The sequence below is a fragment of the Pteropus alecto genome, unplaced genomic scaffold (genome assembly GCF_000325575.1).
Source record: "Pteropus alecto unplaced genomic scaffold, ASM32557v1 scaffold394, whole genome shotgun sequence".
Lineage (NCBI taxonomy): Eukaryota > Metazoa > Chordata > Mammalia > Chiroptera > Pteropodidae > Pteropus > Pteropus alecto.
Genome location: NW_006436007.1, coordinates 443,101 through 461,873, shown reverse-complemented (window position 1 = coordinate 461,873; position 18,773 = coordinate 443,101). Strand labels below are relative to the sequence as shown.

General features: G+C 47.1%; 1 long non-coding RNA gene across 1 annotated transcript; it reads left to right on the top strand.

The window, feature by feature from the left end:
- The first annotated feature begins 14,567 nt into the window (after positions 1–14,567).
- On the top strand, positions 14,568–16,656 carry LOC112479635. Its single transcript, XR_003046250.1, has 2 exons — positions 14,568–14,765; positions 15,588–16,656. It is a non-coding gene; the product is annotated as an uncharacterized LOC112479635 (long non-coding RNA).
- Positions 16,657–18,773: the final 2,117 nt, after the last annotated feature.

Sequence of the window (18,773 nt, the reverse complement as noted above, 5' to 3'; positions counted from 1 at the left end):
TATAAACATACAATGAAATATTATTCAGCCACGAGAAAGAGGGAAATCTTGCTATTTGCAACAACATGGATGAAACTCGAAGCGTTATGCTAAGGGAACTAAGTCAGAAAAGAAAAAAAAATACTGCATGGTATCACTTATTTCTAGAATCTAAAGAAAAAGAGAGTGGACAAGTGTTTTCCAGGTCTGGGGTGGCAGAAATAAGGAGAGGTTGGTAAAGGGTGCAAACTTTCAGCAATAAATCAGATAAGGTCATCTTCTGTTAAACAGGAATCTAATGTAAAATATGGTGAGTATAGATATACACTGCAATATGTAATCCAAATTTATTAAGAGAGGAGAATTAAATGTTCTCCCCCCGACCAAAAAAAAGAAAAATATGTGAGGTGATTAACTAGATGGGGGAGTCCTTTCACAGCGTGGGTGTACATATGTGTATTAAATCACCACTTTAAGTATCTTACTATTGTATTTGTCAGTTATAGCTCAATAAAGCTGAAGTTTTAATATTAAATATTTTTTAAAAAAATTTTTAAAAAGAAAAGTGATTCTTAAATTGGCCACTTTTTAAAATCTTACACAAGTGTAACTAGAGATGTAGAGATGTTCAGAGTTCACAATAAGGAAGTTAGACACCCATACTGTCCAAATTAACCATAAGGGAAAAATAAGATACCTGTTCCTTTCTGTGACCTGAGATCCAGCCTCACACCAGACAGAGAAAACATTGGAATGCCTCATTGTGAAAATGAAGACAAGGTTTGAATATCATCTCAAATAAACTCTTGAGTTGAGACTTGTATTTTCATAATGAGCCCCCCTCAAAAATAAAAATCAGTTTACATTTTTAAAAACCTCACTCCCTGCAGTATTAAGAAGAGCATAGAAAATATGTTTGAGGACTCTAGAGAAAAATGGATTTTATCATGGAAGAACTAGTCATATTAGCTAGAGAGCTATGAAATTATCCAACAGGTTTGCCTTTTGAGAGTGTCCAATAATAATCATTTGAAATAAAAGAGGATGGAAACTAGACTTTCGGTGGTGAGTACAATGTAGTATATACAGATATTGATTATAATGTTACACATTTGTAACTTACATAATGTTATAAACCGATGTTACCTCAATAAAATAAATAAATAAAAATAAATATCTACGCTTTTCTGAAAGAAAAAAAAAACCTGCCACAAATATGTCATAGGCACAAAGTTTAAATGAAAAATATGGCACGTGACAGCATTACCCAGCCCAAGCCAGCTGCTTGGGGCTCCATTTTATGGGCTAAGATGTAGTTAGCATTGAAGCAGGAGAAGCCATCCTACCACAAGTCCAAGATCACAGGCGAATGCCAGGAGAAGCATCAGACAGGGGAAAGGCACAAGCAAAGGCTTGGACATCAGGGTTAACTTCTGGTTTCTGAGCCTGGTACTGAATCCCTAAAACTTATAGGTGTGACCTCTGTAAACTAGGGAATGCGCTCCCTACATTTTGTTATTTCCAGCATTAAGAGTCTCACCTGTGATGGTTAATTTAGTTTCGTGCATTAATGAGACTGAGTCATGGGATGCCCAGATACCTGGGTTAAACATTATTTCTTGTCGTGTCTGTGAAGGTGTTTCCAGAAGAGATTAGCACTTAAATCAGTAGACTGAGTAAACCAGTACGGGTGGGCCTCATTCAATACACTGGGGGCCCAAATAAACAAAAAGGTCAAGAAAGGGAGAATTCACTCTTTCTGCCTGTCTGCCTGAGCTGGGACATCAGTCTTCCTCTCCTTCAGATAGTAACTTATACCACCAGCCCTCCAGGTCTCAGGCCTTTGGGCTTAAACTGAACTATACCACTGGCTCTCTGGGCTCTCCAGCTTGTGGACAGCAGATCCTGGGACTTCTCAGTCTCCGTAATTGCACAAACCAAGTCCTCATAATATCATACATCTTTCAATCTCTCTCTCTCTCTCTTTCTCTCCATATGTGTGTGTGTGTATGTGTGTATGTGTGTGTAGTTGACCCTTGAACAACTTGGATTTGAACTTCAGAAGTCCACTTATACATGGATTTTTTTCAATTGACCCATGCAGTTCAAACCCATATTGTTCAAAGGTCAACTCCAAGGTGAGAATTATGTACATGGAGAGATGCCTGTAGTTATACATGGATTTTTGACTGTGCAAGAGGTTGGTGCTTCTGATAACTGCTTTTTCAAAGGTCAACTGTGTGTTGACAGACAGATGGATGGATGGATGGATGACAGATAGATAGATAGATAGATAGATAGATAGATAGATAGATAGATAGACAGATAGGTAGATAGATAAACAGACAATCTTCATCCTACTGATTCTGTTTCTCCGGAAAACCTTAATGTGCCTTCCCAAAGCAAAATCAAAAACACTACATTTCCCAGACTGCCTTGCAGCACAGTTACAGGCAAGTCAGATCCACACAAAACTTGGAGGCAGAAGAGAGTTGCATGTGCAGTGGCTGAGTGCAGGCAGATAAATTTGGGAGCAAGTGAGGGGGTGGCAGTATCTGGTTCTGGGACAGCTACAGTGGCGCTTCTGGAACCAGTCTCAAATATGACTCGTGCCAGATGGAGGGTGGTGGCAGCAGTGGTATTTTTGCTAGGACAGCTCTACGGTGTGGCTCCTACCTGCGTTGTTTGTGGATGCGTTGTTCCCAGTTGTGTAATATCCAATCTGATTATCTGGCCCTCCCAGAGATTTTGTAAGGTACGTGGCATTCTTTAATCAATCTCTTTCTGTTTAAACTAGCTGGAGTAGATTCTGTTATTAGTAAGGAAGCAGTTTGACTGGCAGAAATGACGGCTTACTTGTCAAGGCTAGAGCTGGCCAGCAGAGCCTCGCATCCAAGAGCGGCAATGATTGTCATTTCAGGGGCACACGGAAGGGTCCTGCCATCTCCCAGCACCGCTTCTACCCACCTGCAACTAGTGTTTGAGAAACGCCCCCAAGTGAGAGCAAAGCCTTTATTTCTATAATCAAGAATAAGGATTAGAATGCAGACATTTGGGGTAGAAATGACACCTACTTAAACCTCATTAGACATTGTTTAAAAGGAATGTGATCCCTTCTCTAGAGCAAGTGTGAAGATGGGCTGGTGGGAGGAAGTATGAAGCAACTGAATGAAGGAAAGATGAGCAGAAAAGAAGGGCCGACGGGAACCAAAAGAGAAGGTGGGAGCACCAAACAGAGATTTCATCTGCTTCTCCATTTGGCCCGAAATGTGAAGAAAAAAAAGAAATGTTTAAAAATGTTAATTGTTATCACCAGGTAGGAATATGAGCAATATTTCTTTCTACATCTTTATATTTTTACTTGCCAAATGTTTCATAATGCATATATAGTGGTTTTATAACTAGATTTTAAAGTATTGTTTAACAATAGGTTGTTCGAAGTCTCACTGCACGCAAAGATAACTATTTACACTCAGACAAGAGCTTTAGGGCCATTTAGCCTAATTCCCCACCGGCAGGAACACCTCTAACAGGCCAGACCTCCAGGACCCTCACTGGGAGGACTCTCGCCAGCAGAGACCCCTCCTTACCCTGAGTTCCCTGACACAGAGGACAAGCCCCTGCATCCTAGCCTCAAACTTTGCCTCAGATGTTTGAAAATAGCTTTCATTTGGGTCCTGAGGTTTTTTCCCTACTTAAGTAACCTTGTTTCCTTCAGCGATTTCTTAACTGTCTTCTCACAACCCTAGTTACACTCAGATTTACCAATGTCCCTCCTAAAACGTGGCACCCACGAATGCGACAAAATATCCAACCAGGATAAAGTATATTGTTCTTGATCTAACATCAACCATCAAATATATCTTTCTTTTCCTTTCTTCTCTTTTCCCTTCCCTTTTCCCCTCCCCCCCTTCCTTTCCCCTTTTCCACCCCCCTCACCTCTCTTTGCCTCCCTACCTCCCTCTGTATCTCTCTCTTTATCCCTACCTCTGCCTCTCTCTCTCTCTAGATCTCTCTCTAGGGCAAAATGTTGTCTTTGATGGAAGCAGACATCCTCATAAAAGAACTTCTATTACATGAGGATCTCAAACGATGTAAAAGGTTTAAAAAAAATAGACAATACATAGATGATGATAGATGATTGATAGATGATAGATAGATGATAGGTAGATAGATAGGTAGATTGATAGATGATAGATAGATGAAAGATAGATGATAGGTAGATAGATGATAGATAGGTAGATAGATGATAGATAGGTAGATAGATAGACAGACAGACAGACAGATAGATAAGATTAGATATAAAGATAAAGCACTGAGTCTTCCAAACAGTGAAAGAGGCATGGCAGCAAGTTTCAATGTCCCATCCCAAACTCTAGGACCCCCTTCCTATGTGCAGAGCCCTCCTCTCCTCATGTCCTCGCCTCACTGAAGAACGAACTCAGGCTCCTGTCCATAAAAACAATCTTACTCTCTCTTCTCAACAGACATATCTAGCAGGGGAGGCATCCAGGAGTTGGGCCTCTAATTTCCAATTCCTACCAATATGTCTGTAGTCAGTAATAGTTTTTCTATATCCTGATCAGAGAGTATTTGCATTTTCACAGAGAATAATACTTCTGCCAACAATTCACACAGATCTAGGCAAACTGAAGAAGTGAAAAAGAAATGAACAACAACTCTAAAAATAAAGTTGAGTATTACAGTTTCCATGTTATAGATCTTAAAAGGTAAACGACGGGAATCTGGGGGAGGTCGCCAGAGATCCACCAACTCCTGAGTGGCAGAACTGAGGTCTCAATGGCTGTTTACACTGCATCATCGGGCCCCTCCCAGTCAGGCCCCGGGCCCAGCCTCAACATCCTGCACCCTCTCCCTGCCCCCATTACAGCCTCTCCTTTCCCCAAAAACAGTATCCAAGGAGCTTCATTGTCTTCCCTCCTCCCAAAGTGAAGACTGCTCTCAATTCCTGTTTTCATACAAGAGTGTTAAACAGTAGATATTATCTGTCCCGTAGACTGTACGTAAAAAAGATTAAAGTGATCAGTAATACGGCTCTAAAGTCCATTTTGAACATCAAGCTGGTGCAAGGGAGAATTCCCCTAAAATCACACAGTATTTCCTTCCTTCCTTTAAAACTTAGTCTGCCAAACTGCCCAAAGATTAAGAAATCAAGAGCGAAATTTTAAGTTCTCAGAGGGCTGTGTCTCACCTCCCACCACATAATCCCAGCATCTAATACATCAGCAAGCACAGACTAAGACCTCAATACATACTAGCCAACTGCCCTCTGAAATGTTCTGTGGGCCTGGTATGGGATTCCTGCATCCTGACACGCAGCCTCCCAGGAAGGAGAGATCTGAGCTAGGTGAAGGCCATGTGAATCTATGCTCCGAACTTGACTTACACCCCTGACGAAAGAAACTGAAGGTTGGAAAATTCCCATTAAACTTGGGAACACCTTCGCACAGTCCCCGAGCATGTACTGAAAGCGCTCTGTGAGGCAGGGTGAGAGAGACCAAGAGCACCAGGATGAACAAGGGACGGGACGCTGCTCCCAAGAAGGTCACGGTCTGCTCTGTGATATAGACACATTAAAAGACCACTGTGTGTGTCGACGTTAAGTGGAACCTTTCCTCCTCCATTCCATTGAGAGGGTGTTTTGAAACTAAAAAAAAAAAAAATCTAATAAAGTCTGTTGCCAACTGGCTCAGACTTGAGGGCATTCGTAGCTACTATGGTGGAATACTGCTTAATAAACGAATGGGAGGTTTTATTGTTTTTGCAACAGACTAGAGGAAAAAAAGACTTTCCTCAAATAAGCCTTAATTGTGTTGCTTACTTTGGCAAGGAGAGCTCGGTTTTAGTTTAAACTGGTGGGGAGATCACACTGACATTTGAGCACCCACTTCCATCCTTATTTTGAGAACTGGAGCCCATCTCCACTCCAACCAGAGGGAGCAATAAAAAACTGGGACAACTCCATCAGCATCCAGCCAGAGCAAGAGGCACTCAAATCTGCAAAGCACAGGAGTGAGGGCCTACACTTCCTGTGGAGAGGGGTGGGGGCGTGAAAGGGAATGAGAACACAGGCTTAGGGGACATTAAGAAGGCGAAGAAGGAGAAAATAGTTTGGGAGACAGGAAGCGGCCACATCGGACGTCCTCCTTTCAAAAGCCTCCACTCGTAATGTCCTTCTCAAGCCTGTACATGGGAACATGCAAATTAGATGCAAATACAATCTCCATTCGGTTTGCTTTGTCCTGTTCTTTTGATAGCTACACAACCCCTCTATACTTATTCTTCCACTGTGATGCAGTGTTTGGTCTGAAGAAGATTGGAAAAACTCGAGAAAGCCCTGGGAACTGTCTCCCAGTCACATTGCAGGAGGGGTATCCATTTCTTACCCCTCAATGTCCACCTCTTCACAAGGCAAAGTCATCATTAATTAGTGACAGCTGCCTAGAAGAGCCCTGTATCCAAGAGGCAGTAAGACTAAATTCCCAGGTAATCCTTCAAGCATTAATAACAAGAGTTAAAAAGAATGAAAAACAGCTTCTTCCCACACCTGGGTTTTCCAAAATACTGTAGTAGAGACGATGATGCAGATGCAAATAATACCAGCAGCTGCCATTTACTGAGTAACTACTGTGTGTCTGGCACTACATATACATTATTTAAAATAATCCTTCCACAATCCTTATAAATTAAATAATACTATTATCTCTAATCAACAGATGACAAAACTGAGGCTCAAAATTGAAATTATCTTCTTGCTGAGGCCTCAAGGCTGCTACTTATATCCAGGTAAGTCTTCCTCTAAAGTCCTTGTTCCTTTTATTGCACTGAGTGCCCACAGCTCACACATATACAGACTCTGGAGGACTCTGGCCAGAAGCAGTCTGAGGGCTCAAAGAAGGATTCCTGGAGGTTTCACCCAAACTAGATCTCAAAGGATGAGTACAAATTATTCAAATAAGGGGCAGGCAGAGGAAAGGGACCCTCTTCTCTGAGGGGACAAGCTAAGCAAAAGCACGATGCAAGCAGGAGCCTGGTGTGGGCTGAGAATGCTGAGGTAGCCAGTTTTATCAGAGTGTAACTGTGAGGCAGGTAGGAAGGAAGGAAGGGCAGATGACGCAGAAAGATCTGGAAAGGCTAGTCTGCACCGGGCCTTGCATGCCGTTAAGAAGCTTGAACTTTATCCCATAGAACAGCGGTCCCCAACCTTTTTGGCACCAGGGACCGGTGCTCCTATGAGAATCTAATGCTTGATGATCTGAGGCAGAGCTGAGGCAGTGATGCTAGCGCTGGGGAGTGGCTGCAAATCCAGATGAAGCTTCGCTCACATGCCCGCCGTTCACCTGCTGTGCAGCCCGGTTCCTAACAGCCGTGGATGCTATCGGTTCAGGGTCCAGGATTTGGGGACTCCTGCTGTAGACAATGTGGAGCCATTGGAAGATTTCGAGAAACAGAGTAACATTGCCAAAACAGTGTTTTAAACAGATCGCCACAGCATATGTGTGAAGGGTGACAAGATCGGAAGCAGAGATAAGTCAGGAAACAGTTACAATAAGAAGAAGAAAACTACTAAAGATCCAAATTAGGGTGTTCATGACAGGAACAGAGACGAGGAAACAAAGTCAAAAAATAATTAGAAAGACAAGTTATCAGGTCCTGGTGACTGTTTAGATGTGTGTGCGAGAGGCACACGTGTGGCATTCAAGTTCCTGGGAATAGAGCTGATTTAAGATGATGAGTCAAGTGCTGCAGGGGTTGAGCTGAGGTGTCTGTGGGACCTTGAGTAGACATGCAGGAAGACATGCGCATCTGCTGCTCCCCGAGAAGGCCTGGAAGTTGCCTGTATCTAGGCAGTAACAAAAGTCATGGATACACATGAGGCAGGGAGCCGAGGACAGGACCCAAGGGGACACAAACCTGGGAGGGCGGAACAGAAGCTACTGAAGGAGACAGTTTATAAATGACTGGAGAGGCGTTAAGAAAGATCAGGAGATTGGAGAGTTCTGGAAGCCAAAAGCATAATAGTCTAAGAAAGTGAGTGTCGTCTACCGTGTCAGATACAGAAGAAAGCTAGAGAAAACTCAGAACAAAAGAAAATCCTTTGGCTACAGCCATTCGGAAGGCACCGGTGTCATCGAAAGAGCAAAAGGAGGGGCAGCCTGTGGGAGAAGGGAAGTAGCTAAGCGGGGGTCAGAGATCAAGGGAGAGTGGGAGGGGCCTCTGTGGGAGGAGCTATGTTTATAATAAAGCTCTGTGGTTCTAGCCCCGCCCTCCCTTTCCTTCCTTTTCCTGTCTATAAACACCCCTCCACCTAGGCGCACAGGCCAGAGTACGCACGTGGCTTGCCGCGTCTGCCGGCTGCGTCGCACCCTTTTCTTTTTCCCAAATAAATCGTTTTTGGTGGCGAAATGCCGAGTTGATATCATTTTTCAGTCGACAATAGTTCACCCTCTCTATTTTCTTTTCCTTTCTTTCTGGACCTCCTAATAGTCTGATGTCTGACGTTTTATACTGATTCTCTACTTTTCTCATCTTTTCTATTTTTCCTAACTTTGTCCTTTAGTTCTACACCCTGGAAGGTTTCCTCAATATGATAGACTTTTTAAATTTCTGCTATCATATTTTAACTTTCGAAAGCTCTTTTTCATTCTCTGTTTCTTCATATAATTTTCTGTTCTTATTTCCCAGATATATTTCTTCTTATCTCTTGGATGACGTTAATCATGGTGTTTTGGATTTTTATTATGTCCCCTACACTGTCTCTGTTCTTCCATTCATTTATTCGTCAGGGTCTCCATCTTACACATTATGATCTTGCCTCAAATCTTTAGTGATTCCTCGCTTCTTTTTTTCATACCCAATGGTGATGAACTAAACATTCAATAGAGGTTATTTATGCATGGGCAGGGCTAACTGCCTGGTGAACTTCACCAGACTTTGAGTGGGGATCCACCTGTTAGGTCATTTGTCTGGGGCAGGCCAATTTCCCAGGATACAACCTCGAGTCTCCTTACCCGGCTGGCTGCTCGTGCTGAGGGAGCCCAGCAGCGGAAGGGGCTAAGGGACTAAGGGACTCTCACTGTTCTGTGTGCAAAGCTCCACTTAGTGCCCATTTTCAACACGTTGCCTAAGTGCCAGAACCCATCGCGACCTTGTGGGGCGGGGGGGGCAGGTGGAGGCATAGCCGCCTGGTGGCCTGAAGAAAGAGTGAATATGAGCTCCTAAGTGTTCTTCATGCAAACTCTCCACCAGCCTTTCTGTCTTCTGTCCCTTCATCAAACCTCAGTTTCAGAGGAACTTGGTCCCTGGTTCCTACGCCTTTTCAGGGTTTGCACAACAAAAAGTTTATGCTCCTTCCTGATGTCCCCCTACCCCACCCCCACAGACAAGGACAAGAAGGAAAGGAAGGAGGGAGAAAGGAAGAGAGGGAATAGAAAGAGGGGAAAAGGGAAGAAAGGAGGGAGGGAGGGAGGAATCATTTATTGAGCATCTATTATGCACTAGACCCTGTCTGTGCTGGATTCTTTACAAAAATAAACAAATTGTATCCCACGAACCCTCTTACGTAGGAAATGGTATCATTATTAACATTGTACCATGGAAGAAACATACCATTCAGAGATACTGGTTAACTTGCCCAAGATCACAGAACTAGCGAAAGCCTGCATTCAAACTCAGGGTTCTGTGAGCCCCCCCAGACCCATGCTCCTTTCCCCTACCTCATGCTGAGGGGTATTTATGGCCCTGGGGTCTTTAAGCCACCCCCCAAGTCACACAGAGTAGACACTTTATGATCTCCCTCCCATCCTGTGTCTCCCCAAGCCCCGTGGGCCTTCTAGGGCAGCGGGCAGAGAATTTTACATTCTCACTGGAAGGGGACCAAGGTGCTGTGTTCTCAGCTGCTTGGGCTGAGATCTGAAGGCCAGACCCAGGCACTGACGTCACTCAGCGTGCCCTCTGCTTCCACCGGGCCGTTGATGCTGGCACAGCCCGAGAGCGAGGTTGGCGGGAAGGGGAGCAGCCCAAACAGGATTAATAAGAGGCAGCTGGGCTTTAAAAGCCTTCTTGACAATGTAAAGAAACGAAGTCAGATGTTTTTGGAACAGACTTTTAAACGAATGTGTCTAGCTCCTCGTCTCTTTCTATTGCCACCTTCCCACTTCCTCCCCACACACCTGAATCCAGGTTTTCTGTTGCTCTTTTCAGCATAATGGATGATAACCCCACTGGCTAAGGTCAGACACTAGCCAGAGGAAGTTAGTGTCCCAGGATGGAGTTACACCCAGGGCAAAACAGCTAAGGTGCCCTCTCTCTGCTCAGCCACCAAGTGTCCTCTCTCGTCATATCCTAGTCCTGGACCTGCTAGAGAAAGGTGGTAAATGCTTGGGTGGATACAGAGAAAATGCACAAAGGAGGTGGGCAGGGGATTAGCCCCTTTGTGGATGAGCACCGAATACCACAGCAGAGGCTTGTGTTGTTGAGACCAACAGTCACCTTCAGGGACTAGAAAAAGCAAAACTAAGATATAGCAGCACCTACTACTGTGTTAGGTCCCTTCACACAGAAAAAGCAAAACTAAGATATAGCAGCACCTACTACACCCTAGGCAATGTGTTAGGTCCCTTCACATGCTTTCATTCCCATACTCATCAAGTCCTACCCAGGCTGTCTCTTCCCCAAGCTATGCCAAATCCTTTCCATCCACAAGAAAAAGCTCTGTGAAGCTTTCCCTGGCCAGCCCCTCTCTCAGAGCTCTCTGGGACTGGGACGTGCTGGTATTTTCTGTCCATCCAGTTTACCCTTAATCACATGATTTACGTCAGTTTACGATTCCCAAGAAAGACCCCATGAAGGAATTCGGTGCCAAAGGAAACTCTTACCCATGAAAAACTAGTATTCCTCTTTTCTGACAGCGAGATCTTTCTTTGTAACTCATCCTGCTTCCCTCTCTGCCTGCTGAGAAGCTCCGAGCACGAGGATGGTTTGATTCAGGTCTGGAGTTCAAGAAAGGTCTCTTCTCCATTAGGAAGTGACATTTAAACTGACACGCAAACTATACATAAGGATTAAGACTGGAGAGAACATCATTCTATTCTGAGAAGGCAGCACGTGCTAAGGTCCTGAGGCAGAAAAGAACTGAACGTCCAGCATGGCCAGAGCATGCTGAGTAAAGAAGGTGGCATTAATGAAACTGTGTAATGAGTTCAGACTCTCCAAGAGAGCAGATCTTGCAGGCCATGCTAGGAAGTCCAGATTTTAGTTCAAGTGCACGGGGAAGCCCTTGGGGAGTTTTATGTGTAGACATGACACAAGGCAATTTGCCTTTTAAGATGAGTTTTCTAGCAGCTCTGTGAGAACACAGTGGAGAGAGACAAAAGCAGGAACAGAGAAACCAGTTAAGAAGCTCTTGCAAATTGCGAGGTAAGGATGATGATGACCTGGCCTGGTTGTATCAGTGGGCGTGAGGGGAAGTGGACAGAATGGGGACATAGTTTGGAGACAGAAATGACAGAATATCTGAGCTGTGTAAAGTGCCACACGAAATGGCTTTGGAGCCCAGCAGAACTGGAGCTGAGAACTGCCTTTGCCACTTACCAGCCATGTGACCTGGACCACGCTACTTAACCTCCAGGAGCCTCGGACTCCCTACCTGTGGAGCGGGAATAACAGCGCCTATCTCATAGAACTAAGTTAAGTGTTCGGACACATGATGTGTTGCAAGTTTCTGGCACAGAGCAGACGGTCATCAACCTGTAGGGCCCAGGACAGGGACAGAGCTCCCGCCTGTCCTATAAAGGATCCTCCTATAGAGGATCTGCTTCTGCAGACTCGCCTGCAGTAGGCCAGCGACAGGAACTGGAAGGCAACTAAGACCAGCCTTTGTAGAACGAAGGACAAGCCACCCACTAGCTGAAAAGCCACTTTTTCTTGTCATCCTCCCCTTCTCCAGTTCCTCTGCTTGGAAACTGTACTCTAGGAACTTGAACTTTCAAACCTTAGGGAGAGCAGGCTCTGCCCCCACAAGAGCCTCTGAGGGGAAAGGGGCAGAATGACCTCAAGGAGAGGGAGCGTGCAGTTCTGGGAGGCAGGGGCCTCTGGAACAGAATTAGCCTTAACGTGCCCTCTGAGGCATCCTCCCTCCCCCAACACCCTCCTCCCTCTCGCAATGCCCTCCTCCCCCGTCCTCCCTTCCTTTTTCTTTCCTTCCTCTCTTTTTCCTCCTCTGCCCGCCCCGCTTCTCTTCTGTGCCCTTCTCCCTTCCGGTCGCAGCCTCCGGAGACACCTGTCCCCAGCACGGGGACAGGAATGAGGAATCCACCTCTGTCTCTTCTCCGCCCCTCCTTCCTCATCGTTCCCCTCATGACCGAGGTCAGTCAACACACAAGTCTCTGGAGAAAGGAGAGCCTCCAAGCTCCCTCTCTCCTTCGGGAGCTGAGCAGCTCCATTTCGTTGGCTTTGCCAGCAAATTTTCTGCCGGCTGAGGGCCCTTCGCTATCGGAGGCGTTGGCTTCAGTGCACCAGACTGAAGCGGTTACATAACTCCCAGCCAGGCTCCCAGAAGCCTCACAAAGCCATGCTTCCAGAATAACCCCAGTGAATGAGCCCAAATAATACATGAAATTGTATCGGGCCTGCCGCACCCAGAAGACACACACAATGGGAGGGGTGCTCACCGGACCAGCTGTGACACCTGAGATCTTCTCACCGCCAGGGCCATTGGAAGGGGATGAAGATTAAGTGGACAGGGTGCGTGCGACTCCAGTGCACAAGGCCAGACCGTGACCGGCAGAGAAGACAGCAGGGCTGCAAAGCACAGCGCCGTGGGCCCACTCAGGGTGGCCACCGGCTAGGTCACGAGCTTTGCGTACGTCATTCTCATTTAGGCTCACACCACCCCGTGTCACAGCTCCCGTGTTCATCTCTACTTGACAGACGAAGACGCGGAGGTTGGGAGCTGGCCCACAGCCTGCCCAGGTCCACGCAGGGCCTGCCTCAGGACGGTCCTCTCGTCCCCAAGCCCAAGCCCAGGCTGCAGCCACAAGGCAGAGGCAGTATTCGGAGGCCTGGCTCAGTGGGGAGGTTCTCTAGATTCCTCTCTGTGACAACTTGGCCTTGGCACTTATTTTAAAGTCCCTCAGTTCTAGTCCCAGTGATAATTTAACAGCTCTGAGCCCAAGGGAAATGAAGAGGAAACTGTGAAGAGAGTGGGGGTCCCTGGGCGCGGCGGAAGGTGATCATCGGTGCAGCCAGGTCTCCAGCCGGTGGGGCCCCAGCCGCCCCAGCAAAGCTCATAGGGCCCCTCTGCTCTCCACCCTTCTCACCCCACCTCCGCCCGGCCCCGTCTCCGAGAGTCCCTCCTCCCTTCCGACTTCTGCCCAGAAAATTGAGGCCATCAGGCAGGAGCTCTGTCCCCATCCTGGGCCCTTACAAACACCTACACTCGCCATCTCCACCACTGGCTTCCTTGCCACCAGCCTGAGCAGAACGGACGCCCCTTCACTAATCCAGGCAAACCCACCACAGATGCACCCAAGATCCTGCTTCCTTTCCCTTCGCTAGTTTTGAATTCGGCCTGACCCTCCCAGCCTCTCATCTTACCCGTGTTTTATTTAAAATACCATTTAACAACCTAAGTGTCCATGCGCAGATGCATGGTTAAACAAACTGTCCCCACGGACCGTGAGATTCGTGAAGGCCGGAAGGGTATCTTACGCATCTCCGAGCCCCAGTACCTAGCAAAGCACTTAGGAGACCATAAATGGTTGTGAAACGAACTACTGAGCCCCAAGCACTTGGTTCGTATTCCTGGTCCCACTAGTCATTTCCCTCCTGTGAAAATCAGAGAGAAAGAGAAAACTAGGCAAAGAGCAAGTGTGGGGCATGATTTAAGGAGGAAGGGAGGAGAGGAAGGGAGGGAGGGAGAACTGGAAAGGGAGAGAAACAGAAAAGACAGGAGGAAAAATGCAGTGGGGGGCTGGCTCCCCGAAGGTTTGCTTCAGCTAACACTAACAAACCCTTCCAGTGCCATCTCCTGCCTCCTGGGCTATCTTATTCTGGCCGATGGATTCAATCTTTATTTTGAGGGGCAGCCAAATACCCCTCCCCCTTCCCTTAGTAGGCAAGATCTAGGGCAGATTTTGCTGCAGGAGGAGAGGCACTCAAGAGTCATCTTCACTTGTAATTACCTATCCAATTAAATCCAGGCACCCAGCCATCCTTCCAAACAGAGGCCGAGGGCTGCAATCCACTGTGCACTTTGCGAGCTCGCAGCAGCTCAGCCCAGCAGCCGTACTGTGTTTAGTTTAGGTGTTTTTTGGGGAGTGGAGGAGGTGATTTTTATTTTTTAAAGAAAGGAGAGAAGAGGATACTGGGTAGATGCTGAGTGATCCCAGTGTCCCTGGGGATATTGAGCACCGTGGGGGGAAATCACCTTCCTGATGACTCAGAAACAGGAAGTGGTGACCCAGAGGCATCTCACGAAGGGGAGGCAGGCACACATGCGATGACATCACTTCCTCCTTTATGAATGTGGGGGTTTGCGAGTGGAAAAGGGAGCAGAGAGAAAACAATCAAAGGGATAGGCCCGCGGGGCTCCTGCGTGTCCTCGCTCACATCCTCACGTCCCCAGCCCCTATTCCTGCCCTTCCGTCACAGGGCCGGCACCTAGGCAGCTTCTTCTCTTTCACCCTGGGGCCCTGGCTGGGAAGAAAGAAACTAACAAGGCTCCTTTTGAGCCCTTCTGACCAAGGACAGAGCTAGATTCACAGGTAAGTACACTCAGCAGAAGCCACCATGCTGCTGATGGGAATTCTCTTTCAGAAGAGAACCGTCATCTGAAACCCCCCACTCCTCACCGGGCCGCCAGGACCCAGTCCAGCACTGGGAGCGCGGGGATGCTACATGCAGCAACAGCCAGCAGCCTGGGCAGAGCAAAGATGCAGAGACCCAAGAATGTGCAGCAGAGTGTCTAGAACTTCGCCAAACATCTGGCAGGTTTGGGGGGAAGGGGTAGCGGGGAATAGACTTCAGAGCTAGGGGTATCGTGACTACAGGACTAGCTAAAAACTAAGGACCAAAAGGCCCTTCTTGCTCTTTCTTCCCCAAAATGGGAACCAAAGATCAGAGCCCTGGGCTGAGTGAGCATGCCCATTTCGTCCCATGAAACCAAGCAAAAGAGGGCCTCACTTTTTAGTCTCTGCCAGGGGCTCTGCTCTCCCACGCGGCTTCTTCCACTGTAAGTGAGCAACTCTGTCCCCAAAACGCCCTGACTCTGTAGAAACTGCTCTGCTTGTGCTGTCTCATCCCCATCCCCACCTCCGGGAGTGCCGCCGAGGTGGGGATCCCCAGCAGAGAGCGGGCGGTGACCTGGTTGGAAGGAAGTCAGAGGAAGGTAATCAACCCTGCACGTGGAGCAGCCTGCTCCCCGCCTGCTCTCTCCACGTGAGTTCAGGATGAAACATGAGGACCCAATCATAAATTCTGTGAAAGTAGAAAGGCCAAGAGAACAGAGTCTCTCAAATCCGCCGCGTACTCAGAGAAGTCTGGCCTTGTGTCTCCCCACATTTGTCTTTTTCTGCTGTCTCTTCTAGGGGAGACCAAACCACCAAGAAGCAGAGGCAGCTTTCTGTGTGAGCGAATCATGTCAGCCAATCTATAGAAAAACACTGGCGATCTGCAACTGACCCAGTCAGCAACCAAATGGCTGCACAGACATGTGTCCCCAAAGAGCCATTATTAGGAAAACTAGAAAAGGAAGAGCCATAGTCCAAAATCTTACCCTTGGAAGGGACTGATAAAAAACCTGGGAATGCCTGGTCCTAGGGTGTCCCATGTCCCCCTGGTACCATCACACTGTCCCCAGCGATCTGAGCACCCCGCCCCCTCCCCCACCCATGGGGCCGTGGCTCACCCATTCCTCCTCATCCAAGCAGGACAACCAACTTGGAGCAGAGTCGAGGCGGTAGCTGGCGGGGGGCGGACCTGGTAGACAGAGCCACCGTCGAGTAACTATGCAGTGAAAGGGGCTCACAGGACAAGCATTAGGAGAAAGAAAATAACTTCGTCAGAACAATGGGAGGTGTCTCCCGCGTGTCATTTCATCTGATCCCCGCATTATCACCAGGAAGTCTTATCACTGAAAAAACTGAAGCTCAGAGAAGCTGGACGACTAGCCCTGCACCGCAGAACCAGTCACCAGCCGAGGCGAGGCCGGACCCAAGACGCCACTGTGCTCGCTTTCCACTACACTCTGTTATCTCTGAGGACAAAGTGACAGAGCTGCAGATATGGGGCAATGCCTGGGTGCCATGGAAACCTTCCTCAACAAAATCTCTCTCTGCTCCTGTTACTGAACATGAAACTGGACCACTGCGTAGTCATTCCTGGGGGTCTGAAGAAGGTTTTAGAGTTTTTACTTAGTCAACACAAAGCAATTAGATTTCTTCGACTTGACAAAAAAAAAATTCTAATTCTGTAGAGACCAAAAGTAGATTAGTGGTTGCCTCAGGCTGGGGCTTGGGCAGAATGAAAAGTGAGTGACAGGCTAATGGGTCTGGGGTTTCTTTCTGGAGTGCTGAAACTATTCTAAACTTAGATATGGTGACAGTTGTACAACTCTGCAAATATATTAAAACTCATTAAGTTATATGCTTCGAACGAGTGAATGTGTTGATAAATGAATTACGGCTCAATAAAGTTGTTTAAAAGAGAAGTTAAAAATGTAATTGTAGTACATACGCCAAATAGCAAGAGGCACCAAAGTTGTTCGGAATGAGAATGATCAATTCTAGTTGGAGTGTCAGAGAAGGTAGGATCGATTGTATTTTGATAGATAAAGGGGAAATATCCATTTCTCCATGTTGGATTTCCAGGTTGGAAAAACTTGAGCACAGGTGCGTGAGGAGGCACGAATGTGTGAAGCATGTCTAGGAAATAGTGAGCTAACAAATGAAACCCTGTTTGGCGTGCCGACACAAAGATGACTTACAATACTGTATCAGCCAGCTATTGCTGTGTAACAAATACTCCAGAGCTCGGTGGCTTACGACAACAACAACCATTTAGTTGCTTACGGTTCCGCAGTCTATGCTAGGCTCAGGAGCATGGCTTCTCCTCCACCCCACAATCACCTCATGGTTCCACCAGGACTGGAAAATCCAAGGTGGCCTCACACACAGTCTGGCACCTCAGCCCAAATGACTACAACCAACTAGCGGCTAGATGTCCTGCTCCCTCTCCTCACGGTCTTTCATACTCCAGGGCCTCTCTTTCTCCCAAGAACTCACAACCTCAAGGAAGCTGGCCCAGGTTTTCTCGCACAGGATTCAAGACAGCAAGAGAGCAAAAGCAAACGCCACAGTGCTCCTTATGGCCTAGGCCACAACCCGCACAATGTCACTTCTACCATATTTTTATTTGTCCAAGCAAGTCATAAGGTCAATCCAGATCTGGCCAGGGAGGGGACTACACAGGGTATGAATTCAGGGAACTGTGACTCATTGAGCATCTACCACAAATAACAAACAGTAAATCCTACACCTACCTGCCTTGGAAGAGCTCACTGTCCGATGACTTGGCTAGCTTAAAGGGCATGTAAAGGGGAAATATGTCTAGGAACGTAAGACTGGGAACACAGCACAGAGGACACTGAATACGAAGCTAAGGAGTTAGGATTTTAGTCAAATACTCTTAATAAAAGTGCAAAAACCCCTAAGAAGAAGTGATAGTTTAAGCCTTTATCAGCCAACATCTTAGAAAAAGTTGCTAAGATGTGTGCAAGTAAGAACCCTGGGTCTAGCTAAGAAGCGATGTAAGTTGCACGGACTGTGTTCCTGTCACCTACTTCGGACAACTCCGCGGCTTCACGAGGAGTGTGGACCGCAGCTGAGGTTCCCCTGTCTGCGCCCCATGGTGAGGACACACTCCACAGGCTCGGTAGGAAACGCTGCTCACTCGTCAGCCTTATTTCTCTCTTCGGTTCTCCTACCCTTCCTTCATCAAGATACTGTCTGCATCTCCAGATCGGTGAGTTATAAAATATTGGAGCTGGAATCACAGCTTAGGGAATGAAATAAAGGAAAGCAAAGACAAGAAAGAAGTCTTCAGACTCTCATACGGAAATGAACAACAAAGAGAAAACTGAAAACTACTCATCCAATTTGATTAACTACTTAGATAATGGCTCTTCCTTTTCTGAGTCTCTCTCTCCTCACTTCACATTTGACTCCCCTTAAACCCAGGGTAACAAGAAACCTGAGCCTGCTCAGGCCCCACAATTCTCCTGATGACCTGCTTCACCTGCAGATGGCCACCTACGGCCCCAAATAATAGACCAAAGCCATAAAACGTTGCCAGTGACATCTAACAAATTGCACCAAGAGCTGCGGCCCACCCATTTACACCAACGGGCAACCAAACTTTTCTCCTCCAAAGACTCTGAGTCCACTCAACAGAGACTTCGTCAACGCAAAGCAATTCCTGGGAACAACTAAGATGCCTGCAAGTCGGTGAGCCTCTCCACACGCAGGCGTATCAGGACCCCTAGCAAAGGTTACCATCCCTTTGACATCCCCTTACTAAGAGATCGCTCCCAGGGTGGCCATGAGGGACGAGAGCGTTGCACGCGAGGAGGAGACCAGCAGTGCTCAGCGGTACCTGGCAACGCATGGCGTCACTTCCCTCAGGGCGTCCTTGTCCAAAGCGGGTAAAGTTGCAGGTCTTCGCCCGCCCTTCATAAAGCCCAGAGTCTCCCGCCGGAACAGCCCCCACTGAAGTTT